A 22,897-nucleotide genomic window follows, 5' to 3' on the forward strand; every position below is an offset into this window, starting at 1 on the left:
AGATTAATCTCTAGTGGTAATTTTTCATGTATACTAATAGGAATAGACACAAAGGAACATTATTTTTATTAAAAAAATTTTTTCTAGTTGTAAAAATGGTGCTTATTGTAGATAAATTCAAAAATTCAAGAAAACATAAAAATGAAGATCATCATTATTCTACCACCCGCAAAAAAACAATCACTATAACTCTTAATGTTATATGTCCCATATAACATCTATTCTGTTTTTTATAAAATTAGGATTATATTGGACATATGATTTTTATCCTGTTTTCTCTTAACATTGCATTGTGATTACTTCCTACATAATTTTGTATTAAACATAGCTGTAATGGTTGTATACTTTTAAATCACGAAGGACTATAGCATTTCAGGAATATTCTATTACTGGATAGTTAGGTATTTTTGTTCCATTGCTTTAAAATCATTTCTATTCCTCTTCAAGATGCAGATACTTACAAATTGGCATATTATAGTGTATAGTGTATTTCTTTAAAAAAAAAACCCCATAAGATTAATTAGGTGTGTACTCTTGATTTAAATGTGTAGTATTTCAGGAATTAGAAATAAGGAGATTAATTTTGAGTAATGTTATATCATACAGGCATTTAAAAACCAGATGCGTTTAAGGAAAGGCCCAGTTTTGCTTGCTTTAATGTTGGCCCAGGTTTGGAGACTAAAGCATTTACAGACCATTAACAGTAATAGTTCACTCTTGAGACCACTTGTCATAATGAGCTGTCAATTGTTGTGCATCTAAGTGTAGTTAAAGGGACCGTTGGGCTTGCACTTTAAAAGCCAGCGTTTATAAATGTGCAGGAATTGAATTATAAATGTGGTGGTTCAAGTGAGGCTCTACTGCATCATGCCCGTCTGGATGCATTGTCTGGTCTCTGGAAGATTTTGTGTTCATTTAAAAATAAGAAACAGTGAAAATATTGTGCACTTGAGCATATGGCTACATGATTTTTATGTTCCTTATGATATATTTTGGGAAAAAAAAATTAATCAAGAGTTATGAATCAGTATTTCTTTATTAGGCATGCGATGAATTAGTTTCAGCTGATAGTTTGGAGTGAGAAAGATGGAAATTGGAAATAATTAAATGTACTTTTTCTTTATAGGTGACTCAATAAAGCTATAGTCTCTAATAATGTATATTCTGTGTTACCTGTTTTATCATTTGTTTCTGAACAATGTTTGCCTTTTCAAAATCTGTGCACTTTAAAAGTAGCTACTCCACTTTTAAAAGTTAGTATGGCATAACTGGATTACATTTCACATTTTTTTCATGGTTAAGATGCCCTTTGCTTTGAGTGTACAAATTCTAAATGATCACACAGTTAAGAAACGCTTGAAAAAATTTTTTTTTCTTTTGACATTTCAACTGTTTAATTTTATCCTGTTTTGAAAGGTCAATATTTGGTATGTGAAAAGTTCCCCTTGAAATTTGTTTCTTTCTTTTACTTTTTTTAACACAAAAGTAGTACCTCCTTGTTAGAATAAAACAATATAGGTGAGTAAAAAGCAAAGATTTTATTCAATTCCACTCTCTCTCTTCATTAGAAGTGACCATCATTAGCAGTTTGGTGAGTTTTCTTCCAGACTTTTCATCTAAGTTTTCACCAAGCTAGGTCGGTAGAGAGATGATGATACACAGATGATATGCAGATTTTCCTATGTAAATTACCCAGTTCTTTCAAATAGTATACATAAAGTGATCTAATAGGAGTCTACGATCTATGTTATGTGTTGATATCATACAGATTAGAATAGAGGTCAGCATACTTTTACTGAAAAAGGCCAGAAGGTATTTTTGACTATGGGCTCCACACTTTTTATTGTGACTCTTCAGTGTTGTAGCACAAAATAGCCACAGACAATACCTAAATGAATGGGTGTGGTGGCTGTGTCCTAACAAAACTGTATTCATGAACACCAAAAGTTGGATTTCACATAATTATCATGTGTCATGAAATATTATCCTTTTGATTTTGTTCAACCATTTGAAAGTGTAGAAACCAAACTTAGCTCATGGGCTCTATAAAAGCAGATGGATGGCAGGCCAGATTGGTCCATGGGCTGTACTTTGCCAACCTTTGGTCTAGAGTAAAAAAAAAGATAAATTCATTTACAAAATTAAATCATACTTTTTTTTCAGAGTTAAATATCATAGTGAGATTAATAAAGGCAAATAAACAAAGAAAACACTTCTTTTATAGAATACTCACCTGACACTTTACAGATAGTGAATGAAAGGAAGTATTTAAGAAGCAAGCAAATGAGAGAAGAAGGGCTGAGAGCAGACTTACGTGGGGCCTCAAGTGCTGGAGGGTCAAAGGGGGTTTTGGTGTTATGACCAATTCACAAACTCCCTCAGCACTTCCCCAGGGAGAGGTATCCCCAATCCTGTTTTTGAAGCACAGCATTAGTATGAACTTCTGCTTCACATGGAAACCTGTATTTGCCTGTATCATCTTTTTATATGAACTTTGTTTTGTAGTGTTAGTTGACAAGTATCATCTTTGTAATTGACAATTTTTTTTACACACCCTGCAGTGGATTCTTAAAAGTTTATTAATTATGAAGTTTTGTATTACTTATAAGAATGTAAAATAGAAACACTGAAGGTTACCCAGGAAATATGTTACCTTTTAAGCCTCCCCAAATAGATGCTTTATAATGTTAAGGCCGTCCCATTAATTTATTTCAAGGATGCTCTCCAAATGCCTCTGATGCTCTTGATTTGATCCATTTACCAGGTGTGTCTCTTGATGGCAATTCTGCTTTCACACCAATGAGAACACTGTGATCCAGTTTTGCTGCCTTGTGGAGTAATTGCTAGTTTTCACATTGTAAAATAAAACAATAGGACACCTATTGTGATACCTGTGAAATTGTTATTTTCCACCATAATTGCAAAATACAACATGTAATTCATAAAACAAAAACTTTTTATCATGAAATAAGGAACAGTTGATTAAGGATTTATACTATCTGATTTTATATGCTTGGTATGTGGTTTAATGAAAGTGTGTGGTAAAAAGTAAAAATAAATTTATTGTGTGTGTTTTTTTTTTTTAAACCACTTGTCCCGTATTTCATTTAGTTCATCTGAAGTAGAGAATAAAATAGTGTTTCATTTTTTTCTATTGTCTAATTTGGCAATTTGAGGAATGAAGGATATTCTTACTAGATAACCAAATACAGGTGTCAAAATACACACACATACATGCATACAAATGCACACAAGCATATATGAAAAGGGGTTTTATATATATATATATTTTTGAAGTTCTTTGTATAAAAGTGAGAAACTATACATCAGTGTAAAGAAGAATATAAAAGTGTGTGTATTTTTACTACCCAGCCATAACCGCTATTAATAATTTTGGGAATACTACCCAGCCATAACCTCTATTAATAATTTTGGGAATACCTTTCAGTATCTTGTGTCTCTCTCTATACACATATGCACATATACTTATATTTATTTCTTTGGTCCTATTTGTTACTTGTCTACCATATGCCTGACACAGTGTGAGGCATTGTGGGCACAGAGGTGAACAGAACAATCCCCTCTTTTCCTGAAGTTCACTTTGTTCTAGTTGGGGGAGATAGGCCATAACCAACAGGTTACTGTGTATCTGGTGATGGTGTGTGATGTGAAGAACATTAAGAACAGGAAGAGGGACAAAGAAGGTCTAGGTTGTGTGTGTATGTGTAAGGGTTAGAGTAAACATGGTAAGGGTTATACTACCCATGCACTTTTGTAACTTGCATTTTGAAATTAAAAATACAACATGAACATTTTCTGTGTCAGTAGACATACTTCTAAATAAGCATTATTCTGAATGGCATACTCTACTGATATGAATGAATGAGTTTTATTTAACTGGTTGCCCAATATTATACAACAGTTTTTGCTTTTTTAAAAATTTGCTTTTTATGAGCAAGGCTATAAGAAATATTATTTCCTGAAGATAAGCTTTTTTGCACACTCTTAGGATAAATTCCTAATAGCAGAATTATTGGGTCAAAGAATAATCTTTTGTTAAGACTTTGGTTATGTGCCCAGTATGATTAAAAATATTATATGGCTACTTCGTAATTCGTTTTCCTTTCCTCTTCACTCTTCCCTCCACATTTTCAAAGTTTCAAATCCAAGCAAAGGATTTAAAGAACTTAAAGAACTTGGTACTGTGATAACATACTACTTTAATGGTGAATTTTTTTGTTTCTGAAATCAGATTCGTATTGTGGGTGGGAAGGCTAGTGTACGTATAATTGCATCATTGCACAAGCTAACGAAGTCCTATTTGTTGCTTACAAAGTTGGTATGAAACAAAGAGAAAAAAATGTTAAGCACAACAAGCCAGCAGCTTTGGAAATGCAAGAGGGTCAGTGCAAGTTTCAACATGTCATTTCATTTGCTTTTTTTTTTAAGGTCTGATGAAATTCTAAGAATATTGAACTGCATTACAAAAGAAGCATTCAGTCTTGGGAGAAGACCATTTTATTTTTTTTCAACTAGCCTTAGGATAGTTTTTTTATCACAATAAAATAAAATTTATTATTTTAGATGAAAATTTCTAATTTACCATCACCTTCCACTGGTTTTCTTTCAGGTGACCATCTATGTAATACTAATGCTAACAATATTGGCGTACGCCCACATAGCATCTACTCTGTGCCAAATACTGGATTACCTCATTTTAAAGCTAGATAGAGGGATTCTTTTCTTTTCTTTTCTTTTTTTGTATTAATTTTATTGGAGTACAGTTGATTCATAATGTTGTTAGTTGCAGGTATACAACATAGTGATTCAGTTATACATATACATATATTCATTCTTTTTCAGATTCTTTTCCCATATAGGTTATTATAGAATATTGAGTCATTCCCTGTGCTCTACAGTAGGTCCTTGTTGGTTATCTATCTTATATATAGTGGAGTGTGTGTGTGTTAATCCCAAGCTCCTAATTTATCCCTCCCCGCCATGTTTCCCCTTTGGTAACCGTAAATTTGTTTTAGAAATCTATGAGTCTGTTTCTGTTTTGTAAATAAGTTCATTTATATCATTTTTTATATTAGATTTCACATATGAGTGATGTCATATGATATTTTTCAGGGGGATTATTTTGCACAAGAGAAAGTGGAAACTTTAACACCAAGGTACTAGAGGGTTAGCAGCTCTAAACCCCGTTGTTTTTGGCTCATTTTGACATTCTCTGTGTATTGTATTTTTAATATAAAATTAGTGACAAGCTTGGAAACAGATTGAGAAGTTTCTCGTACCAGAGTTGCTGCTCAAAATGAAAAAAATGCAGCCAGGGGTGTAAGTCAGTCAGAGCCCTGCTTCATTGTCTTTGGGGATTGAGGCTTCTAGTGAGGTGAGGAGGTTTGAACTTTCACTGATCCTTGGGACTTGTTAATGTCATACCTCGTTAGAGCACTTACAGGCCAACCCTATTTAGGCAGTTACCGCAAAACCACAGAGAGTGAGTCCTAGACTTGCGATTACAGAGGGAAAATGCGCATCTTTTTGAAGACTGCAGCTACCTAGCACCTGCCTCAAATCAACAATAAATCTCTAACCATCTGTATGACAATGCAGTGGATTTGGTGGGAGATACACGCATACTTCAGAACGTCTGCTTGCATCCTCCTTTTTTGAATTTAAAAGATAAATTACTTTAATTGATGTGTCGTCTAGCCAGTTTCTAGCACATAAATCACTTTCAAAGTAGAAAGCAGTTTCAGCCACAGAAAATAGATGGTATTTTCACTGCAAGTGTTTCCCCTTAAAGTCGTTGAGTCCCTTAGCAGATGTTTTCTGTGTTTGGATTGTTTTCCTGGGAAACCCATGAATGATGTTTGCACGTGACAGCGCAGTTCCCTAGGTCAGGAGCAAACTTATCTGATCTCATGTGTTGGAGACTTGACATCTTCTGTGTTGACTTTGCACAGTGGCAGCTATTTGGAAAGAAATCGTCTTTTTCTTAGTGGGATAAATTGAAGTTGTGGTCATGTCAGCAAGAAATTAACATCAAGCACAAGCAAAGCAAACTAGTTTCTCTGTATTAACATAGAACATTATATTCATTATGCCCATCAAAATATAGGAGGGCTAATTGAGACTGAAAAAATAAAGTCAACCCTCCTCTAAGGGTTTCCTGGCAAGGCAGCTCATCCCCTCTAAGCCTCTTGCCTTTCCTTCACTGTGGGCCTCTGGGCTGGCACATAACAGAATCTCGTGAAATTACATTAAATTAGAGAACACTCAGGTGGTATTAATAGCATGTCTTGACATTTTTTCATGGCTCAAGGAGCAATAACTGATTATCTACTGTAAGCCAGATCTGCTTTGTGCTGGAGCAGTTCTTTCTATCTGTCTGTTAATCTTTCTATCCATCTGTTGACCAATCATTTGATGTATCAACCAATCAACTAAATGATCTGTTGATCTTCTTTCCTTCCTGCCCGCCTGCCCTCCCTCCCTCCCTTCCTGACCTCTCTTCTTCCAAACTAAAATCTAAACAAAGCTAGAATCAGGCAGTCTCCCGGCAGTTGAGCTCCGAATTCTAATCTTACCTTGGGTCCTGACTGATAAGATAACACCTGCTCTCTGTGACCTGAAACTTCCTCACCTATTGAATGAAGGGCTGAGATCAGTGCCTTCCAGTGCAGTTGGCAGTTTCGGGCATTTGTAGCTTCTGGATCTGCCTCTGTTTTGGTCCCGGCTTTACCACTTCCTGTCTGTGTGACCTTGGGCAATTTATTTAATCTTACTGTGCCTCAGTTTCCTCATCTGTGAAATTAGGATCCTAATTTTACTTACCAGCTGTTTGGAAGATCAAATGAGGTGATCTGTGTAAATTGCTTAGAACAGTGTGTGGTGCATATTAAATGCTCAACAAACATTAACCTTGTTATCATTACTACCATTATCTCTCTTGTTTGTGTACCATAGATGCTCGACCTCCTTTCCTGTCTCCCAGTTTTCTTCTCCTGTCCATCTTCACAAAGCTCATCGTCTAGTATTGAGACAAGTGTAATTACCTGGCAAAAACAGAGGAAGAAGATGACCTGTAATTGGGTATTAGAGGATGAGAAGGGGTTTGCCAGGGAGAGAAGACAGGGGGCCATCGTGGGCAGAGGGAACTGTGTTAGGAGGTGGGAAAGAACTCAGCAGGCTTGGTGTATAGCGCTCAGTTGTGGCTGGCGTGGAGGATGCTTGTGGGGTGATGGAGGGAAATGTGATCCTGCATCAACATACAGAGGGACACACAGTCCCACCAGAGACACTGGCTCTCCACCACAGTGATTCCCCTCCGTTGGGGTGGGGCACCCGTGATTCCCCAAGGGGTGGGGTCTGAATCTTGGAGAGGCCGTGAGAAACTCATGTATGCATTATGAACCCCTCACTATTTTCCCCCTGGGGATACATGCTTCTCTTTTTCTTCACACTGATGTAATATAATCTCAGGGCTCACTTATCCATTGGCCAAACTTTGGGGGATAATGAGCCCCAGTTTTTACGCTACTGATTTAATAGCTAAGCAGCTCAGCATAGCACAGAGCCCCACGTTGGGTATTGTGAGGCTTCAGGCCTGGATTTGCTTCTAACCAGTGGTGGGACCTTAAAAGCCACTTTCCTTCTCTAGGTCATGTTTCTTTATCTGTTGGATAAGAGAAGTGCTTTGGGGGTTCTTATGCACCCCTTTGGCAGTTCGGTGAAGCCTCTAGGAGCCACTTCTCTAAATAACTTTTTAAATGCATCAAATAAAATACACAGAACTACAAAGGAAACCATTACATTGAAATAAAGATATAAAAATAGTAAATACATCTGTGGCATGATAATATATGTACATCTTATTAACACATTAAGTGGCATAATAGCTACTGTAATTTTGAATTATTGATGAACACAAATGATATTTTGTAATATCTGAAATAATTCTAATGTGTTAAAAAAATATCTGGAATTTATATTGAAAACCAAGTCATAGGTGTTGTTAATACCAGTGTGGTTTGTGATTTATATTTATAATTAGAGGAAATGCCATACTTCAGTTAGAGTTGAGTGAAAATAATCATGTAATTATTTTTCCCATCCCAGTTTATGGAGCCTCGGGTTATATCTGTGGACCTGTTGAGTGGTCCATGGAACTCAAGTTAGTGATCCTTGGACTAGATGACTTCTAGGATATTTCCTTTGCTGATTCTTTGGCTATCAAATGATGTGATAATCTGCATAATACTCAATTTCCAAATAAGTGAAAAATGTTAAGATTCCCATATAATTGGTAAAGCTCACGTCATTGGTTATGAGAAAAACCAAAGTGCTCAGGGGACACAGGGGGAACTTTTATCTATGGTATTTTACCGGTGTCTGGTCCAAGAGTGCTAGTAGCCATTGTTCAAGGCCCTCGGTAACAACAACTAAAGAGGTGTTGGTTGCGCAGTTGATCTCATTTACAATAGTTAGGTTCCATAAAGTCTCCATGAACGTTGACTTAGTGAATACTGAGCCATTGCTCTTAGTGGACTTGTGGGGATAGGTTCCCGTGAGCCTCTGGTCACATTTTGATCAGCTGATCAATATATAACCTTGTTTAAAAAAAAAAATCCTACTTACTATGTATTGTTGATTCATTGACATTGAATTCACGGCCCGCAGCACTAAAACTCATGCCTGAATGAAGCTTGTCTAACACGTGTATTTTCTCGGTAAGGCACATCACAGCCTTCTTGAGCTTAGGAGCACTAGACAGCACTTCAGCACGATGCTCGGGGGCCTTTTAAAGAGTGAAATCATCAACAAAAAGCAGAAAATTTCGAAAACTGTGGCACTAAATAGACTGTAGAAAGAACACTTGTTTACGGTATGAGAGCTGAATCAAGAATGTAGAGCAGAGCCTTGTTTGACCTCAGCTGGAATCGTGTGCATCAGTGGGTCAAATTTTTTGCCTCTCTGCACATGTCCACTAAGGACCACCAACGTGCTGCCTGTATTGATTTTGCAGTTACACATAAATTTTGGCGAGTAGGTGAATTTGCAATATTGGGAATTGACCATGTATGTAATATTTCTCTCTGGACCTGAGGTCTAGTTGTGACACTGCCACTCTCTGTGTCTGACCTTGGTTTAGTGGCTTCACTACTCTGGCTCTCTGTTTTTTTATTCATAAAAGAGGGATGTTGGGATAGATCAGTAGTAGTAGTAGTAGAATTTTTTTTTTTAATTGTAGAAGTAACTTTATTCACGTGAAAGCCCAAGGTATAAAGCAGTAGTCAGCTCCTTGCCTCCTCCACATCTCTTGTCCTCCACCATTTTTAACAAGAGCATGTGGAAAACTATTGGGCTAGATTTCCAAGGCCATTTTTCCATTGGGTTATATTTTATTCATTTGACAAATACTGAGCTTGGCACAATTCTACGTGCTGTTCTTGCACCAAATTCACTAAAAATTGATTAGAACTATTTGAAAATGGCCTGCAAATACTTATTTGTAATTCTTATTAAATAGGTTTTCTGCTAGTTCTACATCTTCTGACCTCTCTTAATAATGAATGGCAGAAGCTAATCTTTCAAATTTGCTGTTGTTTCAAACTCATCAGATTCATTTAGGAGCTCTGTTCAGTCTTCACTCACCCTGGTATGGGCATCCTTCCTCTGTGAGATTAGAATCAGAAATGCCCTCCTCATTGGTCATATCTGAAGGTAGGTCATTTGGAAAACAGGGCCCCCACCCACAAGATAAACCCATTCCAGGGGACACCCAGTATCTTCCTGGGCATCCCTGCCACTTTGGGGGTTGTGTTTACTGCTCTACTAGAAGGTTGTCATGATGGAGATGCCTTTCCCCTCTGGAGCATGCATTTTCATAATTCCTGTGTGCCAAAATAGTAAAATAATGTAACAGTATGCATTAAAACAATCTTGAAGTGACCTTCTACTAGTTTAAAGCACATTATAATTTTTACATATGGCAATTGATGTGTGATTTTTCTTAGTCTTCAATGAAAACTAAGTTTTGTACCTAGATTGTACCTAGTTCTTCAGAAGAGATTGATTCCTCTAAGAGGAAAATTGGGAAGAAGGGAGTTGACAGTAGATTTGGATCAGTTTGTTTTAGTCCAGTGAGTGTATTATAAAAATGAAATCTTCAAATTCACCTGAAGGCTAGTACTTAATCTTTAGTGAGGGAATCTTTCATCATTGGTATTTCTGTCCTTTAGGGAAAAAAATAGGATTTTCCTCTGAAATGCCTTTTTCATTATGAAATGATGAGACTGAATGATTTCTATTTCTGTACTGAGAGCTGGCTTAAGGAAGGCATGAAGGTGTGGTAGCTTCAGTTTTAATTTGGTATGGATCATTTCATGTCTACAATCATTGTTTTTTAATAAATCTGTTGATGTTCAGAAGGTCTGGGCAAAAAAGACGTGGTCTACAAGGAAACCCTGTTCCAACTGTGGAAGATTGATACCTTGGTGACCCCAGTGAACTCTGCCTCCCATCACTCATGCCCTTGTATATTCCCCTCCTCATTGACTTTAGACTTGACCGTACAGCTTGCTTTGGTCAATGGGACATTAGCAATCATGATGCAAGCAGAGGCTTGGTAAGCACTGGCACATTAGGGCTTGTCCTCTGGGAATGCTCCTTCTTGGAAGCCAGCCTTGGTGCTATAGAAAAGCTTAGGCTAGACTCTTAACTGATAGGCCATGTGGAGAGAGAGACCCTGAAGGATGAGAGGCCATCTTGAATGTTCCAGCCCCAGTCAAGCTTCTGACTGAATGCGGCCTATGGAGTGACCTCAGCTATACCACGTGGAATAGAACTGCTCAGCAGAGCCCAGCCAAGCCAGTGAATTGTAAGAAATAATCAATTATTGCTGTTTTAAGTCACTAAGTTTTGCAGTGGTTAGTTACATAGCAATAGATAATGGGAATTACGCCCTACTTCAAAAAAGTGTGTGCAAAGGGACATTATTCTGCAAAGATACCTTGTCCATTTGGTTTGTAGAAAACTGCATTTCATAATGCTGTGATGCTGTGATGTCTTTAGAAGTACAGTGAGCAAGGGTAGGCATGCATGTGCATGTATGTGTGTGTATGTATGTGTGTGTGTGTTTGTGTGTGTATGTGTGTGTGTGTTTGTGTGTGTGTGCATGTGTGTGTGAGTTAGATATTGTGGGATCCTTTCTTCTACCATTGCAGCTGAGTGTTAGCCATGCAATATTTTTATTTCCACGAAGGGTATACCTGAGGAAGGTACCTTGAAAAGTAATTGCTCTTTTATTCATTCAGGTTGTGGAAGATACTGAAAAGTATAAAGAAAAGAGCCATCACCCAGAATCCCACCACCCAGAGGCTAACTTTGGGAAGTTTTCATATTGTAACAACAGTTAACATAACAGAAAACTTTACTTGATTCTTCTTTGAAAGTCTATTGTATAAAGTAGGTCCATTGAGAGGGTGGACTCTCTGATATCCTTATAAAAGTGGTTATAAATGTGCACACAAATCTGCAGGTTCGCGTGCTGGATTTATAGTTTGTTATGTCCCCTCACTCCACTTCATTCTCCATGCTGCTGTCAGACTGCTTTACCTAAAAGGCAAATTTCTGACTTTGTTCTGCCTATGCAGTAGGTCCACACTGCCTCTAGGACGGTGGGTCTCAATTAGGGGTGATTTTGCTTCTGGGGAACATCTGGCAATGTCTGGAGACATTACTGACTGTATTGGGGGTGTTAGGTGTTGCTATTATCTAGTGAGTAGAGGCCAGGGATGCTGCTAAACATCCCACAATCACAGGACAGGCCCCCACAATAAGGAATTATCCAGCCCAAAATGTCAGTAGTGTGGCCACTGGCTCTAGGGTAAGGCCAAAATAGTTGTGCCCTTTCTGACTTCACCACTGACCTCTGACCTTTTATCTCTTGTGCATTTTCCATATGCAGTACTAAATAGATTTATGCTTTCATATCTTCTCACCTTGTGACTCTTTCCTGCAGTCTGGAAAACCCTTTCCCCAGAGGTAATTTGTTCTTCGTGTATTTTAACACTATGCCTCTGCTCACTTCCATTTTTCTAACTACGCTGAGTTGCAGTTACTTTTTGAAATCTGTTTTCCCTTTAAGCTGTGAATTTAAGGTGAGCTAGGACCAAACCACATATCTAGTAAACATTTGGGTGAATGAATGAATGTTTGAATAAAACCAGTGAAAAAGAGGGTGGAGCTGCACATGTTGAGAATAGTACATGGCTCACCCTCAGCAAGTTTTCTTTGCCAGCGTGTGTGACTCCTTCCTGCAAAGGCACTGTGGTCACCAGTTCCCACTGCACATGATTTCAATGTCACTGCACTTCCCTGTGGGTCTTCCTCAGGCTTCTTTGCCCCATAAGCCCCATAACAGGCATCAGTATCTGATTTCAGGTGGCTTGAGGGAGTAGAGAGGTAACCTCAGGCATGTGAGGAGTGGGGAGATGAAGCTTTGTGCCCCAGATGCCCACCTGTAAGAACCAGGGCAGGGAAGGTTTTGGAGAAGTGAAGGATTGATTCAAGCCCCTGTCTTTTGCCTTAAGTTACATCAACATTAACTCAGCATGATGTAGACCAGTTGTTCTCAAACTTGTATGCCTGTCACTGTCACCTGTATAGCTTCAAAAAATGCTGTCGTTGGTTGTCCAGCCCCCCAGAGATGTTGATATAATTGGTTTTTGGTATATCCTAGGCTTCAGAATTTCTCAAAGTTTTCTAGGTAAATCTATTATCTTTGAGAATCACTGATGTAGACAATTAGGTAGATTATAGCTCTTCATGCTAATATTTCCAAAGTAATTTAAATTTTTCTTTTTGGTAATTTAATATTTCTTAACAATTTTATAATTTTTGTATAAATAATAAATTAGTATTTATAACTTTGTTTAAATTTATAATTGCTGTAAGATAATTTAATATCTAACTTTTTAGTAATTGACATTGTGTAACTTCATTTTCTTCTTTCCTCTTCCCTCTTGAAACTCCTCCTTTCCTCCTTTACCTTGAAACTCAGTGAAATATCATAGAGAAGCAGTTGACCATTCTTTGTGTTGGAGGAAATTGGAAGGAAACCATTTTTTAGATAGTCTGCCCACAAAGATGCAAAATTAGAACTTTCCTTTTGGTTTGTATCCTCCCTCTTCTGTTTCCCATACCCACATACTCTGAATTCTTTGTGCCTAAGAGAAAAACTAGGAAGACCCCTCCATCGGCCTAATAGTCCTTCTAAGAGGCTTACTGTACTCTCAGGTTCTGCATTTTATTACAGATGGTGCATTTGTTATGAATATGCTGGGTAAGAAAAAGAAGTGAAAGAGCCTTTTTTTTTTTTTTTTAAAGTTGGGTTATTTTTTGTTACTGAGTTATTTGAGTTCCTTATATATTTTCTTTTTAAAAATTTTATTTATTTCATTTATTTATTTTTGGCTGCGTTGGGTCTTTGTTGCTGCTCCCGGGCTTTCTCTAATTGCGGTGAGTGGGGGCTACTCTTCGTTCTGGTGTGCAGGCTTCTCATTGCAGTGGCTTCTCTTGTTGCGGAGCACGGGCTCTAGGCACACGGGCTTCATTAGTTGTGGCATGCAGGCTCTGTAGTTGTGGCTCACTGGCTCTAGAGTGCAGGCTCAGTAGTTGCAGCACACAGGCTTAGTTGTTCTGCGGCATGTGGGATCTTCCTGGACCAGGGCTCGAACCCGTGTCCCTGCATTGGCAGGCAGATTCTCAACCACTGCACCAGCAGGGAAGTCCTGAAAGAGCCTTTGAATGCTGTCTTATCATCTTCCTCCCTCCATGTCCTCCTCTGCTCCCTTCTACCCTGCTTCCAGGCATTTTGTTTGCTTGTCATATGTTTCCAGATATTAGTGAGACAAGGTCTTGATCACCTGTCAGAACGGTGTTGCTCATGACCAGTGGTTGGACTGATTTTTGCCATTATCTTAAATATGAGAGCTAGAAACAACATTCATTCCATGGCACTGCATGCCCAGCACTGCATTTTTGTTTTTGTTTTTTCCCTTAATATTCAGTTTATGGAATTTGGGATCCAGTGGCTTCTGCCACTAAGTAGGTAAGCACTGCTCTAGGGTGGCCACTCTGGGCAGAGGCAATAGCTTTCAAGAGAAGAATAGAATCATTCTGAGCTGCAGAATTTTAGGTCACTATATTCTGTTTCATTTCAAGAGGGAACGTTAGAGTAGGAAGAGTTTGTTGAGATAGATAGTGTAACCCTATTATGCCTTTTTTTTTTCCATTTAATAAAACTAAAGCCGAGGGCCCTTCTTTAATTCACCAGTTGATCACTGTTTATGGAAGGCCCCTAGGTCCCCCTCTTGGAGGTGCTACTGGGTGTGGGGAATGAGGAAGTGAAATGATTTGCTCAGTGAGAGAAAGTTTTGGCAGAATCACAACTACAAAGCAGGTCTCCATTTCTTGAGGTGCTTACTTTATAAAAAAATTCCAGCCTTGATTTTTTATAGGTTTTTCCTATAATGGAGTCAGACGGTGGTCAATAGATGTTTATACAAGATTTATAAGTTTAAGAATAATTGACTATACGTATGCTGTCAAAGCTAGGAAATTTGACTTAAATTAATATCTAATGGCCATTTGGTTGATAGGCTCAGTTCTTAATTTCTAAAAGTTATTTTCTTATGTATGTATAACTGAATAACTTTGCTGTACATCAGAAACTAACACATTGTAAATCAGCGATACCTCAATAAAAAAGATTTAAAAAAAAAGTTTTTTATGGTAATACAAAAGTGCTTTTTGCTTTTTCTGAATTACCTAAGTTTAAGAAAACACACCAAAGAGTGGAATTTTGTGTCAGTCCACTGTTGGGCTGTATGATTTATGTCCCTTTTACTGCTCAAAATTTTTAGCAAACTTTAAAGCTGGATGAGAAACTTAAAGGTCCTCTTATCTGAGTTCATTGGACAGATGAGGAAATCAAGGCCTGGGGAGGTTATTTGCTAAGGTTCACAGAGCAAGTTCAAGGCCAAGTCGGAGACTTAGAAATCACATTGTTTGACTTCTAGTTCAGTACATTTTTCCTTGGGCGCAGAGTAACCACAGGCAGGGCCAGTACCATACATGCACACGTGCCCACACTCTCACACATTCTTCATAAGTCTGTTTTCAGAGGCATGGGTTGTGGATTGTCTTCTCCCAAAGCTGGCCCGAGGTGAGGATTGGGGTGCAAATAGCTTACTTGTCAGACGGTCCTAGGAAGCACCAGTAGGGGAGTGGGGATGTGAGATAAGGAAGGAAATGCAGCCAATATAGGGTGTGTGGACCCCAGGTTGATCCCACTGGGGGCAACGGAGTGCTGTCTGCAGAGCACTGTCTTTTGGAGGCGGTGTAGAATAGGCTTCACAGTAGTCTTCTGCAGGGGTGAGGAGCTGGGCTATTTGTTGGAGGTCTTACTTGTAGGCACTTGATGAAAAGCCCACCATCAGAGTCTTGGGTCCTAGAGTAAGGCCTCGTCGGTGTGTGTGGGAGCTGAGTGCCGAGGGGCTGTGGAGGGGTCACTTCTGCAGGCTCACAGGGAAATGGAAATGGGTGTAAGTGGAGGTTCCTACACACAGTGCGATTCCGACAAACGTCCCGTGTTGGCTCTTTTCTGTTCTTACCATCTGCGCGCCTAGTGCCCTAGTAGGGGGTAGATGGGGCTGAGAAGTAGGTACTGCCTGTGATACCATCAGTGTTGGATAGCCTCTGTTTGCCCCTCCAGATCCGCACTCCACCGTCTGCATGTGCTCATGTCTGCAGATGGAGCCTTAGATGCTGCGTTGCTGGGCTTCCTTGCCCTCAGGCGTCTGGACGGATTCAGGCAGTGGGAGGCTATAGCAGAAGATTGGATGGAGGAGGAACACGAGGTCAGCCTCTATTCCCCCAGGTTTCTTCTTGCCACTGGGCTGATGGTTGTCTCCGTCGCCCTCCCGGAAGCCACAGAGTCTGTCGGGCGACCCCTCCTGTAGCCACAGCACTTTCACCGGGTTCCCGTGGCTCTGTCCTCTTGCCCCTCTGGCCTAGGGCTCTTCAGATTCCCTGGTTGTCTTCCTCAAGCCCCGCCCACAGCTGGTAAATAATCCCTTATTAAATGCCCTCAGCTGTCTCCTGTGTGTGTTCCATCTGTTTCCTGCTGGGACCTTGGCTGAGACACCATTTTGAAGAGTTTGCTCTCCAGACAGAATTGGATGAGATGAAACAGCTAGAGACGGTATGAAGATATAAGATAATGAAGTGTAAATTGTACTTGAGCCCTAAGGACACTCAGCATGTAGGATGCATTAACAAAAGAAGCGGTGCTTATTAAAGAAGACTTTTTGGAGGGCTGCCTTACGTTGTAATTGGTGAACTTTTTTTTTGGTCTCCTTTGTGTGAGTAGTGACTTGAAAATCAGAAGCTCTGCCTTATTATGACCATGTATGCAGTTAATTATAATGCATCTGACTCTATAAGATGGAATAATAGGTAATTCATCGAAACAGAAGGGTGAAGTGGATCTGCCCATCTGGAAATTTCAGAGATTTCTCTCATGTATTTTTGTTGTTGTTGGAAGTCAGTTCTTTCTATAAAGTCCCTTGTGAAAACAAAACAGAATAAAAACAAACCAAAAAGAAGGGACAGGGTAAATTAAAAAAAAAAAAAAGGGAAAAGACAGGCACAAAGGACACAACGGGAGCCGACTCATTGCTCCTCCTCAGCCGCCTCTTTGGTCTCGTTCTCGGGCTCCTTGCCCTCCTTCACCTAAAGAGGCTTCTTAGCTTCTCAGCTACTTTCTCGGCACTATCATTTTTTGCCAGATCCTTTCTTTTCTCTCTTCAGTCTCTTTCCTGCATTCTTCAAACTTCGTTTTGAATTTCTGTGCATTCTCGGCGTTAATGGCCAGCAGCTGCTGCTTGGGTCACTCGTCGGCGCAGTCGGCGTGGGCATTCCAGACCCAGGCGCTGTCGCTGCCCGCGTTCGGCTTCAGCTCCGCCATCGGCGTGATGTAGTGGTTGGCGCAGATCTTGAGAGTCTCGTCCCTGCGCCTGAGGACGCGGATGGTCCCCTTCTCCTTGCGCTTCAGCAGTTTGACGTCCCCGGTGCCCCTCTCCTTCCATCCCGGGAGGTCGTTCTCCGAAGCGAACCGAAACAGCTTGGCCCGCATTTTTAAAAGTTTCTCTTCATCTTTTTCCAGCGTTTTAATTTCTCGCTCGGGGAGAGAAACTATTGGCTCAAACTGGGGGTCACGGTTGGACTCGTCGGCATTCTCGGCGGAGGTGTGGTGGTCCTCGTGGGTGTCCTTGGGGGCCGCCATAGGCGCGGCGGCGGCGGCTACTCGGCCGGCTCGGTCGTCGCGGGCTCCGCGGCCTCTCGGCGGCTGCTCGCAGCTCCTTCCTCCGCGTCTGGAGACGGTGCCTCCCGCCCGCCTGCTCTTCCCTCCGCCCCGCGACCCCTCGTGTATTTTAATGTTAGATAAGTAAGTCATTTCCTCCTACTTCCTTCTATTTCTCATCCCTCTAATGGGTTATAATCCACTTTTTGGAAATTTTTTTTTAAAGCTGGTGTGAAAGGCATTTCAAGCAGCGTAGAGTAAGGCACTATAGCAACAGAAAGCACTCATTCTGTACATGTTTACAGAGGGCCTCCTGTGATTCCGGCCCTTTGCTAAGCACCATGGAGTCAGTAATGAATAGTATTTGATCACTGCTTTCAAGGAAATCACAATGTAGTTGGGAAAATAGACGTTCAAACAAATAATTATGATAAATATTTTAAGTAGTATAGGCGTCTACAAAGTATGTGTATCTCAGTGAGGGTGTAGTTAAGCTTGGGAGTGTCAGATAATGCTTCATAGAACCAGTGACATTGAGTTGGGTTTTGAAGCATGACAGTGAGAGTCCCAGGGAGAGAAGGGGAGGTGGTATGGAAGAAGGTGTGGAATTTCCTCATGGGTTGGAGAATCAGTGAGGCATATGATGATTTGGCCAAAATGCTGGTAGCCTTTGGAGGAGTGCTTGGACTTGAGACCAAGGGATAGAATAGTAATCTAATCACTTAAAATAATATAGATGGCACATATACTCTAAACATACTAGGTATGAAGACAAAACAAAAACAATGTAGTTAAGAATCTTTGGGTGTTAGCATATTGCTAGACCTCATGGAGCACATGTTCTAAATACTGAGCAATGCATGTTTCTAATTCATGAGCGTCTCAAAGGAGGGAGATAGAGCCATTGGTGTCTTCTATCAATACGTACCTTTGCTCAGATTTGTGCGCCCTTACACCAAATTTACCATGACAGAATTACCTTGTATCACTTTAGAATTACCTAAAATATGGAAATATGGTGGATTACCTTTTCAATTACTAATGATTATGTTAGCATCCATATTTCACGATCACCCATTTAGTAGAACATATCAGACACCCCTGCCATAAGAGATACTTGAGCCTTATTCCTTCTAATTATTCTTGTTCCTAAACCTTTAGGATTAGTAATCTTGATATCCCAAGGCAGGGAATTGGTGAAGACTGTTTTATCAATTCCATAGTTGTAGACAGTGAACCAGTAACGAGTGCTGGTTACTTCATGGGACACTGATAAATAAGAATTCCTCTGCAGAGGCATGAACAAAACGGTGACTGTAATACAGGGGTATTATAGCTAAAGCCTTTATGAACAGAAAGCCCTTAAGCTGGTCATGTTAAAGGCCATTTAATGTCAAGAAGTTGAGGTTTGTGGATTAGAGAGACAGGAACAAAGTCTGATCAAGTGTCATGGAACTAGAGTGGGAAAGCCCAGAATTAAGCTTGAACTCCCCTGTCATTCAGGGGCTGCATCTCTGCTTTATTCTTTCCTAATTTTATTTGCTACCTTGCTCTATTTCTGCTTTAGTTGTCTCTTGCTTTAACTACCTCAAAACTTATTGGCTTAAAACAACCACCACTGTTTAGTATCCCTCAGGAGGCTGACTGGGCTCAGCTGGGTGGTTCTTCTGCTTCACATGGTGTTGCTGGGGCTTTAGTTATCTGGGGGCTCAAATGAGTCAAATACTCACCCTGACACTCCCACATGGCAGGCAGTTGATGCTGGCTGTAGAATGGGAGTCCAGCTGGGATGCCAATGGAACACCTGAGTGCTCTTCCATGAGGCCCCTGTCCATGTGGCTTGGGCTTCTCTCAGCCTGGGGGCCGGATGACAAGAGGGAACATTACATACGTGCAAAAGCAGAAGTTACTGGAGCCCTGAAGGCCAGGACTCAGAAATCCTGGGTGACCATTCCCACTGTGTTCTGTTGGTCAAAGCAGTCACAAGGCTAGCTTCCCAGAAAGGGGAAATAGACTTGGGAAGAGTGATGAACAATTTACAAATACTTTTATTTTTCTTTTGTATGGGACTCAATATGACCAACGTGTCCCTCAGGCCCTACTGCATGGAAGCTTTTTAGTTCAGTGTTCATCACCAACTGGCTATAGCCTCTGTGTCTGCAGAGCTCCCAGGTTCAAATGCTCCCAAGTTCAGATGCTTCCAAGAGACACTCATATTGGTTGCTGGCTGTCCGCTCATTGGTGGGTTGAGAGGGCCAACTCTTGTGCTACTGAGGATTTTCTTTGAAGGGCTGAGGTGGGATGGGTTATGTCACGGGAACTGCGGTCAGAGTAGGCAATGGCATATGAGAACATTAGGGGGATTTGAAGGAATTCTCAGGTCCTGCCCGTTCCTCTGAGGCTAGAGAGTTCTTTTCTTTCTATGTTCCACAAAGTTCTGCTTGACCTGCCTTCTGACTTCTTGAGTCATCCCCTCCCTGCTTTGTTTTATTTTTTAAGTTACTCCTGTGCACTGTTCTCCCTCCTGCCCTCTGTCCTTCCGTGGCCCTGGACAAGAAGCCTCTCTTCTCTCTCCCCATCTGTCATTTAACTTCTAACTTAGTCTTCAAATCTCAGCTCAAGTGTCACTTCCTCAGGGGAGTGTGGAATTCTTTGGATTAAGTCTCATGCCCTGTTCCATCTCAGTTTCCTTCATCACACTAATCAGAGTTTGTAATTGTGTGCCTGTGTGTCTGCTTGATCACCATCTGCCTCCCACTGTGGGCTTTAGAGGCAAAGGCACGTGTCTGTCCTCAGGGCATCAGTGACTGTGTGTGGCTCAGGTTAGGTGCTGGCAACTATTTGTTTGCATGAATTAAAAATTGGAGGTAGTTGCCCTGAAGAAGGAGTAAGTGGAGAGAATCTTTGTCTTGATGAGAGAAGTTAAGAGCAGTCTGTTTTGGGGACTACAAGGACAGCATTTCTCAGGGAGTGCCCCCCCGCCCCCTCCATGGTGATTTAGGAGTCAGTGAAGTCCTATTGTTAAGACATACTGGTGGAGGCTGTGTGGTAGTTTCTGACATGTAGCAGGAATTCCTGCCTCGAAATTGATTCATAAGTGCCTGGTTAAAAGCCAACTTCTTTTTCTTTTTGCTTCTAGCACCATGTGGCCCCAGTTCTGTACTCAGAGATCTCAGTGATGGCCAAACTTTGTGGGGCCAGAGCTGTGCATTCCATTCCTGCTTACTCTCCCATTAGGCCAGTGTCTTGTTTGTAAGTCAAATATCAGTTAGATTACAATTTGGGATGTGATATGCGGGAGCATAATCTCGAGATAACCCCAGCCATAACTTTTTGTCCAATTCTTCTGTTGCACACTATCTAAAAACAAAGTGAGTCAAAGAATAAAAATGGCAGAAGAGAAATAGAGTAAGAAATAACTCAGATTCTGTTTTATTCAAAGATTCTGTATCCTTTTGAATTCTAGAGGTTTTCAATTCCACACTTTCAGAGACTAAGATGGAGGGTAACATTGTTTCAGTTAATCTGTTTCACTGAAATAATTTAATTCAGTAAATACGTATTGAATTTTGTATCTCAGTGAAAGGTGTAAAGAAATACAAGTTGCTCCATGACCATGAAGTTTGTACCTACCCAGGAAATATGGCATACACCTGTGCCATGAGGTCCTAATAATGAGAGAGTCAGATAAAGAGGGCCATAATAGGACCTGAATAGGGGCTGCAGTAGTTACAGGGTGTTTTTATAGGGAGAGCATAATTTGAGCTAGCCCCCATGGATGAGTTGATTTAGGAAAGTTTGCACAGAAGGGAGAGAGAGAAAGGGCTTTACAGGCTGGGAAAGCCCCATGTGTGAAAGTTAAAGTGAGAGAAAGAGCAAGAAGGCCCTTTTCACACTCCAGAGGGAGTGAAGGCCTTGTAGGGTAAGGGTGAGAAGTTAGAGAATGGAGGGCTATGAAGAGACCCCTAGCCTTTGGGTGAGACCCTTGGAGGCCAGGTTGCAGGCGCTGAATGCTTGCAAGCAGGGGAAGTCGCATCATAAAACCTCTGCTTTCAGAATGTTATTTCGATCACAGTTAGCAAGGGGGTTTTGATGAGGGAGAGGTTGGAAGCAGTGAGACTGCCTGGAAGGTTGTAGTGGCTGACACCACAGTGGTGGCAGGAGAAACTGAGAGGGAGGGAGGTGTACAAAATAGGGTTCACCTCCTGCACTGTTGGTGGGAATGTAAATTGGTGCAGCCACTGTGGAGAACAGTATGGAGGTTCCTTAAAAAACTAAAAATAGAGCTACCATATGATCCAGCAATCCCACTCCTGGGCATATATCCAGAAAAGAAGAAAACTCTAATTCAAAAAGATACATGTACCCTAGTGTTCATAGCAGCACTATTCACAATAGCCAAGACATGGAAGCAACCTAAATGCCCATCAATGGATGAATGGATAAAGAAGATGTGGTACATATATATATATATAGCGGAATATTACTCAGGCATAAAAAAGAATGAAATAATGTCGTTTGCACCAATATCGATGGACCTGGAGATTATCATACTAAGTGAAGTAAGTCAGAAAAAGAAAGACAAATATTGTATGATATCACTTATATGTGAAATCTACAAAAAATGATACAAATCAACTTATTTACAAAACAGAAACAGATTCACAGACATAGGAAACAAACTTATGGTTACCAAAGGGGAAAAGGAGAGAGGGATAAATTAGGAGTTTGGGATTAGCAGATACTATATATACTATAGTATACTACTATATATAAAATAGATAACAAGGACCTACTGTAAAGCACAGGGAACTATATTCAACATCTTATAATAACCTACAATGGAAAAGAATCTGAAAAAGAATATATATATATATATATATATATATATATATATATATATATATATATACACACACACACACACACATCTGTATACACACATATATATGTATGTATAACTGAAGCACTTTGCAGTACACCTGAAACATTGTAAATCAACTATACTTCAATAAAATAAAAAACAGACAATACTGTACTCTTACCAAAAAAATAGGGTTCAGAGGAAGAACTGGTAGTTCCATGTCTGGATTCACAGTGGAGAAGACAAAGGAAGAAACAAAGGGATATGAAGCCTGGGTGAATGGAAACTTAGTTCCACGATCACCAGGACCAAGGTTGGGAATGGATGCCAAGGTGGAGTGGACCAGAGGAGCGAGGTATCTTAAAGCAATGGTGGATAACTGGGGGTCAGTAGAAAGATAAAGGCTGGGGATATAAATTAACGCATCATCAGAACCTGGTGAACTAAATAAACCCAATGAACACAAATTTGGAGTTTTACTGGGCACTTAAGTAGGAAAATAAAGAACTTGTATAACCTTCAAATACAGACGTGTAGTCGATCAGTAAGTTATTTGTTGGTATAGAAAACATCCCCAGTTTACCAGTTTGTATCACCTTCCTCACTACCTCTGGTCCACTCACCACTGTCTTCTGCCCAAGTGCTGCAGTGGCCAT

General features: G+C 40.2%; 1 protein-coding gene and 1 pseudogene across 6 annotated transcripts in view; one reads left to right on the top strand and one right to left on the bottom strand.

The window, feature by feature from the left end:
• The window catches only part of PLCB4 (phospholipase C beta 4), a 411,772-nt gene that overhangs the window by 57,475 nt on the left and 331,400 nt on the right, over positions 1 to 22,897 (top strand). The gene's annotated exons all lie outside the window — the stretch shown is intronic.
• LOC309612864 (ran-specific GTPase-activating protein pseudogene) lies at positions 15,994 to 21,840 on the bottom strand (annotated as a pseudogene). Its single transcript has one exon. The product of its transcript is annotated as a ran-specific GTPase-activating protein pseudogene (transcript).

The sequence above is a fragment of the Balaenoptera borealis genome (genome assembly GCF_965194805.1).
Source record: "Balaenoptera borealis genome assembly, chromosome: 16".
NCBI classification, from domain to species: domain Eukaryota; kingdom Metazoa; phylum Chordata; class Mammalia; order Artiodactyla; family Balaenopteridae; genus Balaenoptera; species Balaenoptera borealis.